This window comes from Triticum dicoccoides, chromosome 4A (assembly GCF_002162155.2).
Source record: "Triticum dicoccoides isolate Atlit2015 ecotype Zavitan chromosome 4A, WEW_v2.0, whole genome shotgun sequence".
Classification (NCBI taxonomy): Eukaryota; Viridiplantae; Streptophyta; class Magnoliopsida; order Poales; family Poaceae; genus Triticum; species Triticum dicoccoides.
In genome coordinates, this window is record NC_041386.1 from 7,909,820 (window position 1) to 7,920,132 (window position 10,313).

A 10,313-nucleotide genomic window follows, 5' to 3' on the forward strand; every position below is an offset into this window, starting at 1 on the left:
CTCCTGGATCTTATCTGATGAGAAAATCACGTTTCTGAAGATTTTATTCCGTTTGGACTCCGTTTGATATTTTGTTTCTCCAAAACACTGAAATAGGCAAAAAACAACAATTCTGGGCTGGGCCTCCGGTTAATAAGTTAGTCCCAAAAATAATATAAAAGTGGAAAATAAAGCCCAATATAGTCCAAAACAGTAGATAATATAGCATGGAGTAATCAAAAATTATAGATACATTGGAGACGTATCAAGCATCCCTAAGCTTAATTCCTGCTCATCCTCGAGTAGGTAAATGATGAAAAGAGAATTTTTGACGCATAGTGCTACTTGGCATAATTTTAATGTAATTCTTCTTAATTGTGGTATGAATATTCAGATCTGAGAGATTCAAGACAAAAGTTCATATTGACATAAAAATGATAATACTTCAAGCATACTAACTAAGCAATTATGTCTTCTCAAAATAACATGGCCAAAGAAAGTTCATCCCTACAAAATCATATAGTTTAGTCATGTTTCATTTTCGTCACATGAGAATGCTCTCATCATGCACAACCCCGATGACAAGCCAAGCAATTGTTTCATACTTTAGTAATCTCAAACCTATAAACTTTCACGCAATACATGAGCGCGAGCCATGGATATAACACTATGGGTGGAATAGAATATAGTGAGGGGGTTATGTGGAGAAGACAAAAAAGGAGAAAGTCTCACATCAACGAGGCTAATCAATGGGCTATGGAGATGCCCACCGATTGATGTTAATGCAAGGAGTAGGGATTGCCATGCAACAGATGCACTAGAGCTATAAATGTATGAAAGCTCAACAAAAGAAACTAGTGGGTGTGCATCCAACTTTCTTGCTCATGAAGACCTAGGGCACTTGAGGAGGCCCATTGTTGGAATATACAAGCCAAGTTCTATAATGAAAAATTCCCACTAGTATATGAAAGTGATAACATGATAGACTCTCTACTATGAAGATCATGGTGCTACTTTGAAGCACAAGTGTGGTAAAAGGATAGTAACATTGTCCCTTCTCTCTTTTTCTCTCATTTTTTGGGCCTTTTCTTTTTATGGCCTTTCTCTTTTTTTGGGCCTTCTCTCTTTTATTTATTTATTCCTCACTTGGGACAATGCTCTAATAATGATGATCATCACAGTTCTATTTATTTACAACTCAATGATTACAACTCGATACTAGAACAAGATGACTCTATATGAATGCCTCCGACGGTGTACCGGGATATGCGATGAATCAAGAGTGACATGTATGAAAGAATTATGAACGGTGGCTTTGCCACAAATACGATGTCAACTACATGATCATGCAAAGCAATATGACAATGATGATGCGTGTCATAATAAACGGGGTGGAAAGTTGCATGGCAATATATCTCGGAATGGCTATGGAAATGCCATGATAGGTAGGTATGGTGGCTGTTTTGAGGAAGATATAAGGAGGTTTATGTTGGGGATCGTAGCAGAAATTTAAAATTTTCTACGCATCACCAAGATCAATCTATGGAGTAATCTAGCAACAAGTGGAAGGAGAGTGCATCTACATACCCTTGTAGATCGCTAAGCGGAAGCGTTGCAAGAACGCGGATGAAGGAGTCGTACTCGTAGCGATTCAGATCGCGGCTGATTCCGATCTAAGCGCCGAACCACGGCGCCTCCGCGTTCAACATACGTGCAGCCCGGTGACGTCTCCTACGCCTTGATCCAGCAAGGGGAGAAGGAGAGGTTGGGGAAGACTCCGTCCAGCAGCAGCACGACGGCGTGGTGGTGGAGGAGGAGCGCGGAACTCCAGCTGGGCTTCGCCAAGCACTACGAGAGACGAGGAGGGAGAGAGGTAGGGCTGCGCCAAGAGGGAGATGATCTCGTGTATTTTGCAGCCCCCAATACCTCAAGTATATATAGGGGAAGGGGAGGGGATGCGCCCCCATCTAGGGTTCCCTCCCTAGGGGTGGCGGCAGCCCCAAAACCCATCTAGGGTTGCGGCCAAGGGGGCGCACCTAGGGTGGGCCTTAAGGCCCATCTGCCCTAGGGTTTGCCCCCTTCCCCTCTAGGAGGTGCCTTGGGCCTTGGTGGGAGGCGCCCTAGCCCACCTAGGGGCTGGTCCATTCCCACTATTGGCCCATGTAGGCCTCCGGGGCTGGTGGCCCCTTCCCGGTGGACCCCCGGACCCCTCCAGTGGTCCCGGTACACTACCGGTGATGCCCAGAACACTTCCGGTGGCCAAAACCATACTTCCTATATATCAATATTTACCTCCGGACCATTCCGGAACTCCTCGTGACGTCCGGGATCTCATCCGGGACTCCGAACAACATTCGGTAACCGCGTACATACTTTCCCTATAACCCTAGCGTCATCGAACCTTAAGTGTGTAGACCCTATGGGCTCGGGAGTCATGCAGACATGGCCGAGACAACTCTCTGGTCAATAACCAATAGCGGGATCTGGATACCCATGTTGGCTCCTACATGTTCCACGATGATCTCATCGGATGAACCACAATGTCAAGGATTCAATCAATCCCGTATACAATTCCCTTTGTCTAGCGATACGATACTTGCCCGAGATTCGATCGTCGGTATCCCGATACCTTGTTCAATCTCGTTACTGGCAAGTCTCTTTACTCGTTCCGTAACACATCATCCCGTGATCAACTCCTTGGTCACATTGTGCACATTATGATGATGTCCTACCGAGTGGGCCTAGAGATACCTCTTCGTTACACGGAGTGACAAATCCCAGTCTCGATTCGTGCCAACCCAACAGACACTTTCGGAGATACCCGTAGTGTACCTTTATAGCCACCTAGTTACGTTGTGACGTTTGGCACACCCAAAGCACTCCTACGATATCCGGGAGTTGCACAATCTCATGGTCTAAGGAAATGATACTTGACATTAGAAAAGCTTTAGCATACGAACTACACGATCTTTGTGCTAGGCTTAGGATTGGGTCTTGTCCATCACATCATTCTCCTAATGATGTGATCCCGTTATCAACGACATCCAATGTCCATGGTCAGGAAAATGTAACCATCTATTGATCAACGAGCTAGTCAACTAGAGGCTTACTAGGGACATGGTGTTGTCTATGTATCCACACATGTATCTGAGTTTCCTATCAATACAATTCTAGCATGGATAATAAACGATTATCATGAACAATTAAATATAATATAATAATAACTAATTTATTATGGCCTCTAGGGCATATTTCCAACAGTTTATGTGTGAAAGAGTGCATCATATCACGGGGTTTGGATGCACCGGCGAAGTTTGCGCCAACTCTCAATGTGAGAAAGGGCAATGCACGGTACCGAAGAGGCTAGCAAGGATGGAAGCGTGAGAGGGCGTATAATCCATGGACTCAACATTAGTCATAAAGAACTCACATACTTATTGCAAAAATCTACAAGTCATCAAAAACCTCGGCACTACGCGCATGCTCCTAGAGGGATAGATTGGTAGGAAAAGACCATCGCTCGTCCTTGACCGCCACTCATAAGGAAGACAATCAAATAACACCTCATGTTTCAAATTTGTTGCATAACGTTTACCATACGTGCATGCTACGGGACTTGCAAACCTCAACACAAGTATTTCTCAATTTCAGAACTACTCAACTAGCATGACTTTGATATTATTACCTCCATATCTCAAAACAATCATCAATCATCAAACTTTTCTTAGTATTCAACACACTCATAAGAAAGTTTTATTATTAATCTTGCATACCAAGCATATTAAGATTTTAAGCAAATTACCATGCTATTAAGACTCTCAAAATAATCTAAGTGAAGCATGAGAGATCAATAGTTTCTATAAAACAAATCCACCACCGTGCTATAAAATATATAAGTGAAGCACTAGAGCAAAGCTATAAAGCTCAAAAGATATAAGTGAAGCACATAGAGCAAAATTATAAAGCTCAAAAGATATAAGTGAAGCACATAGAGCAAAATTATGAAGCTCAAAAGATATAAGTGAAGCACATAGAGTATTCTATCAAATTACAAATCATGTATGACTCTCTCAAAAGGTGTGTACAGCAAGGATGATTGTGGTAGACTAACAAGCAAAGACTCAAATCATAAAAGACGCTCCACGCAAAACACATATCATGTGGTGAATAAAAATATAGCTCCAAGTAAAGTTACCGATAGAAGTAGACGAAAGAGGGGATGCCTTCCGAGACATCTACAAGCTTTGGCTTTTAGGTGTCCTTAGATTATCTTGGGGGTTCCATGGGCGTCCCCAAGCTTAGGATCTTGCCACTCCTTGCTCCATAATCCCTCATCTTTACCCAAAACTTGAAAACTTCACAACACAAAACTTAAAGTAGAAAATCTCGTGAGCTCCGTTAGCGAAAGAAAACAAAAGACCACTTCAAGGTACTGTAATGAACTTATTGTTTATTTATATTGGTGTTAAAACTGCTGTATTCCAACTTCTTTATGGATTATAAACTATTTTACTAGCCATAGATTCATCAAAATAAGCAAACAACACACGAAAAACAGAATCTGTCAAAAACAGAACAGTCTGTAGTAATCTGTAGCTAGCACAAAATCTGGAACCCCAAAAATTCTAAAATAAATTGCTGGACGTGAGTAATTTATCTATTAAACATCTGCAAAAATAATTAACTAAATATCACTTTCCAAATAAAAATGACAGCAGTTCTCGTGAGCGCTAAAGTTTCTGGTTTTTTACAGCAAGTTCAACAAGACTTTCCCCAAGTCTTCTCAACGGTTCTACTTGGCACAAACACTAATTAAACACAAAAAAAACAACCAAAACAGAGGCTAGATAAATTATTTATTACTAAACAGGAGCAAAAAGCAATGAATAAAAATAAAATTGGGTTGCCTCCCAACAAGCGCTATCGTTTAACGCTCGTAGCTAGGCATAACGAGCAAGAATAGATCTAGGTATTGCCATCTTTGGTAGGCAATCCATAAGTGGCTCTCATGATAGATTCATATGGTAATTTTATTTTATTTCTAGGAAAGTGTTCCATGCCCTTTTTTAATGGAAATTGAAATCTAATATTCCCTTCCTTCATATCAGTAAATTCACCAACCGTTCTAAGGAAAGGTCTACCGAGAATAATAAGGCAAGAAGGATTGCAATCTATATCAAGAACGATAAAATCTACGAGCACATAATTCCTATTTGCAACAATAAGAACATCATTAATTCTTCCCATAGGTTTCTTAATAGTGGAATCCGCAAGATGCAAGTTTAGAGAGCAATCATCAAAATCGCGGAAATCTAGCAAATCACACAAAGTTTTGGGAATAGTAGAGACACTAGCACCCAAATCACACAAAGCATAGAACTCATAATTTTTAATTTTAATTTTAATAGTAGGTTCCCACTCATCATAAAGTTTTCTAGGGATATAGACTTTCAACTCAAGTTTTTCTTTGTAAGATTGCATCAAAGCATCAACGATATGTTCGGTAAAGGCTTTATTTTGACTATAAGCATGATGAGAATTTAGCACGAATTGCAACAAGGAAATACAATCAATTAAAGAACAATTTTCATAATTAAATTCCTTGAAATCCAATATAGTGGGTTTAGCAACATCTTGAGTTTTATTTCTTTTAATCCCACTTTCATCAATTTCATCATCAAGATCTAAATACTCTGAATTTTTAGAACGCCCTCTAGGTAAAGGTGGATGATATTCAGTTTCATCAAGATTTATATTGCAAAACAAAGATTTAATAGGAGACAGATCAATAACTTTTAGATCTTCATCTTGATTTTCATAGGAATTGGAAGAACACGCTTTAATAAAGGCATCTTTCATAGCACGCATCCTAGCGGTTCTTTCCTTGCACTCGTCAATGGAAATTCTCATGGATTTGAGAGACTCATTGATATCAGCTTAGGAGGAATATATCTAAGCTTTAAAGAATCAATCTCAAGAGAAATTCTATCAACGTTCCTAGCCAAATCATCAATCTTAAGCAATTTCTCTTCAATCATAGCATTAAAATTCTTTTGCGAAGTAATAAATTCTTTAATATTAGATTCAAAATCAGTGGGCATCTTATTATAATTTCCATAAGAATTGTTGTAGGAATTTCCATGATTATTAGAAGGATTACTAGGATAAGGCCTAGGATTAAAATTCCCTCTATACGAGTTGTTACCAAAATTATTCCTACCAACAAAGTTCACATCCATAGATTCATTATTATTCTCAATCAAAGTAGGCAAAGGCATAACATTAGAATCAGAAGATACACTCTTAGTAGCAAATAATTTCATAAGTTCATCCATCTTTCCACTCAAAATATTAATTTCTTCTATCGCATGCACTTTTTTATTAGTAGATCTTTCAGTGTGCCATTGAGAATAATTAACCATAATATTATCTAGGAGTTTAGTAGCATCTCCTAAAGTGATTTCCACAAAAGTGCCTCCCACGGCCGAATCTAAAAGATTTCTAGAAGTAAAATTCAATCCGGCATAATTTTTTTGTATAATCATCCACAAATTTAACCATGAGTAGGGCAATTACGTATCATTAATTTCATTCTCTCTCCCAAGCTTGTGCAACATGTTCATGATCAAGTTGCTTAAAATTCATAATATCATTTCTAAGAAAGATGATCTTAGCGGGAGGAAAATACTTAGAGATAAAAGCATCTTTGCACTTGTTCCATGAATCAATACTATTTTTAGGCAAAGATGAAAACCAAGCTTTAGCACGATCTCTAAGCGAAAAAGGAAATAGCTTTAGTTTAACAATATAATTATCAACATCTTTCTTCTTTTGCATGTCACACGAATCAACGAAGCTATTAAGATGGGTAGCAGCATCTTCACTAGGAAGACCGGAAAACGGATCTTTCATGACAAGATTCAGCAAAGCAGCATTAATTTCACAAGATTCGGCATTGGTAAGAGGAGCAATCAGAGTGCCAAGGAAATCATTATTGTTGGTATTGGTGAAGTCACACAATTTAGCATTATCTTGAGCCATCGCGACAAACAAGCAATCCAACACACGAGCAGACAAAAAGCAAACAGGCAAAAAGTGGCAAATAGAGAAAGAGAGGGAGGTTAGAGAGAGAGGGCGAATAAAACAGCAAGGGTGAAGTGGGGGAGAGGAAAACGAGAGGCAAATGGCAAATAATGTAATGCGGGAGATAGGGATTGTGATAGGTAGTTGGTATGTTGACTTTTGCGTAGACTCCCCGGCAACGGCGCCAGAAATTCTTCTTGCTACCTCTTGAGCACTGCGTACTACTAGGGAAAAGCCTAGCAGCAGCGCAGGTTTTGGGCCTATTAGCAGCGCGGCGGCCGGCGCTACTAATAAGGCGCTACAGCTAACGTATAGCAGTAGCGCGGGCGCACCCGCGCTACTACTACGTCCGTTGGTAGTAGCGTGGGTAAAAACCCGCGCTACTACTAACCCGCGGAATTTTTTTTCAAATTTTTTGCCCGAATTTTCAAATTCTGAATTATTTTAACCTCTAATCTCTAATCACCCTCATTGCTGCTCAATTTAATCTCTAATCACCCCTCATCATTCCAAATCATCTAACTTCCCGGACGGTCACCCATCCTCTTACTACTCCAGCATGAGCATGCTTAACTTCCGGGTTCTATTCTCCCTCGATTCCAAGTCTGCACTTGTTGTTTTCCTGACAATAGTAAGATGTCAATCCTATTAACCCTCGGGAGTTTAGCTTCAGCATGAAGTCACACATTTCGCTGTTTGAGTTTAAAACTATTGTTCTAAACCACAATAATTATTTAGTAACACTAATATTTCTTGAATAAGGAGTTTGACCACATTTTGACCAAAGTTTGACCACAGTTTGACCAGATTTGACCAAAATTCCAAAAAACTGAAATAATTATTTAGTAACACTAATATTCTTGAATAATTATTTAGTAACACTAATACGTCTTGAATAAGTAGTTTGACCATAGTTTGACCAGATTTGACCAAAATTAAAAAAACTGAAATTTGAGCATAACTTTTTTTCCTTTTAGAATTTGAGGATTCTAAAAATTTGCAAACAGGCCATCTATCGTCTCCATCGTATGCGGATTTTCATGCTGAACATTTTGATATATTATACGTTTTTTCTGACACCGTATGCAAAAGTTATAGCCGTTTTACATTTTCCCTACACTTTTTGCAAAACATGTCCAAATTTAAGTTTTTAAATTTTCCTAAGTAGTAGATGTAAGAACATAACTACATCTCGAAGAATTTTAATTTTTGAAACATTTTGATATATTATACGTTTTTTTCTAACATCGTATGCAAAAGTTATAGCCGTTTTACATTTTCCCTACACTTTTTACAAAACATGTCCAAATTTAAGTTTTTAAATTTTCCTAACTAGTAGATGTAGTAATATAACTACATCTCGAAGGATTTTAATTTTTGAAGTTTTTATCATTTTCTTTTGCTTTTTACAAAACCGAAAAGGCGATCCACTGGGGGGTAGAGTTTTAAAATGGGACCTTTAGTAGTAGCGAGGGATTTTACCCCTCGCTACTACTATGGCATGTCCTGCAGGCACGGTTGAGACCTCTTAGTAGTAGCGAGGGGTAAAAACTTTGTAGTAGCGCGGGTTTATAACCCTCGCTACTACTATGGCATGGCCCAGGGGCACGGTAGAGACCGCTTAGTAGTAGCGAGGGGTAAAAACCAGCGCTACTGCTATCAACTTAGTAGTAGCGAGGGTTAAAAACCCGCGCTACTACTATGGCATGTCCCGGAGGGGCACGGTTGCCTATACACAGAAGTTTGCTTTTTGTGAAGTAGTATACGCCCGGGACATGCCATAGTAGTAGCGCGGGTTTTTAACCCTCGCTACTACTAAGTTGATAGAAGTAGCGCTGGTTTTTCCCCCTCGCTACTACTAAGCGGTCTCTACCGTGCCCCTGGGCCAAGCCATAGTAGTAGCGAGGGTTATAAACCCGCGCTACTACTAAGTTTTTACCCCTCGCTACTACTAAGAGGTCTCAACCGTGCCCCTCCGGGACATGCCATAGTAGTAGTGAGGGGTAAAATCCCTCGCTACTACTAAAGGTCCCATTTTGAAACTCTACCCCCCCCCCCCAAGTGGATCGCCTTTTCGGTTTTGTAAAAAGCAAAAGAAAATGATAAAAACTTCAAAAATTAAAATCCTTCGAGATGTAGTTATATTACTACATCTACTAGTTAGGAAAATTCAAAAACTTAAATTTGGACATGTTTTGCAAAAAGTGTAGGGAAAATGTAAAACGGCTATAACTTTTGCATACGATGTTAGAAAAAAACGTATAATATATCAAAATGTTTCAAAAATTGAAATCCTTCGAGATGTAGTTATGTTCTTACATCTACTAGTTAGGAAAATTTAAAAACTTAAATTTGGACATGTTTTGCAAAAAGTGTAGGGAAAATGTAAAACGGCTATAACTTTTGCATACGATGTCAGAAAAAACGTATAATATAAAAATGTTCAGCACGAAAATCCGCATACGATGGAGACGATAGATGGCCTATTTGCAAATTTTTAGAATCCTCAAATTTTAAAAGGAAAAAAAGTTATGCTCAAATTTCAGTTTTTTTAATTTTGGTCAAATCTGGTCAAACTGTGGTCAAACTACTTATTCAAGACGTATTAGTGTTACTAAATAATTATTCAAGAATATTAGTGTTACTAAATAATTATTTCAGTTTTTTGGAATTTTGGTCAAATCTGGTCAAACTGTGGTGAAACTTTGGTCAAAATGTGGTCAAACTCCTTATTCAAGAAATATTAGTGTTACTAAATAATTATTGTGGTTTAGAACAATAGTTTTAAACTCAAACAGCGAAATGTGTGACTTCATGCTCAAGCTAAACTCCCGAGGGTTAATAGGATTGACATCTTACTATTGTCAGGAAAACAACAAGTGGAGACTTGGAATCGAGGGAGAATAGAACCCGGAAGTTAAGCGTGCTCGGGCTGCAGTAGTAAGAGGATGGGTGACCGTTCGGGATGTTAGATGATTTGGAATGATGAGGGTGATTAGAGATTAAATTGAGCAGCGATGAGGGTGATTAGAGATTAAAATAATTCAGAAATTTGAAAATTCGGGCAAAAAATTCGAAAAAAAATTCCACGGGTTAGTAGTAGCGCGGGTTTTTACCCACGCTACTACTAACGGACGTAGTAGTAGCGCGGGTGCGCCCGCGCTACTACTATACATTAGCTGTAGCGCCTTATTAGTAGCGCCGGCCCCCGCGCTGCTAATAGGCCCAAAACCCGCGCTGCTGCTAGGCTT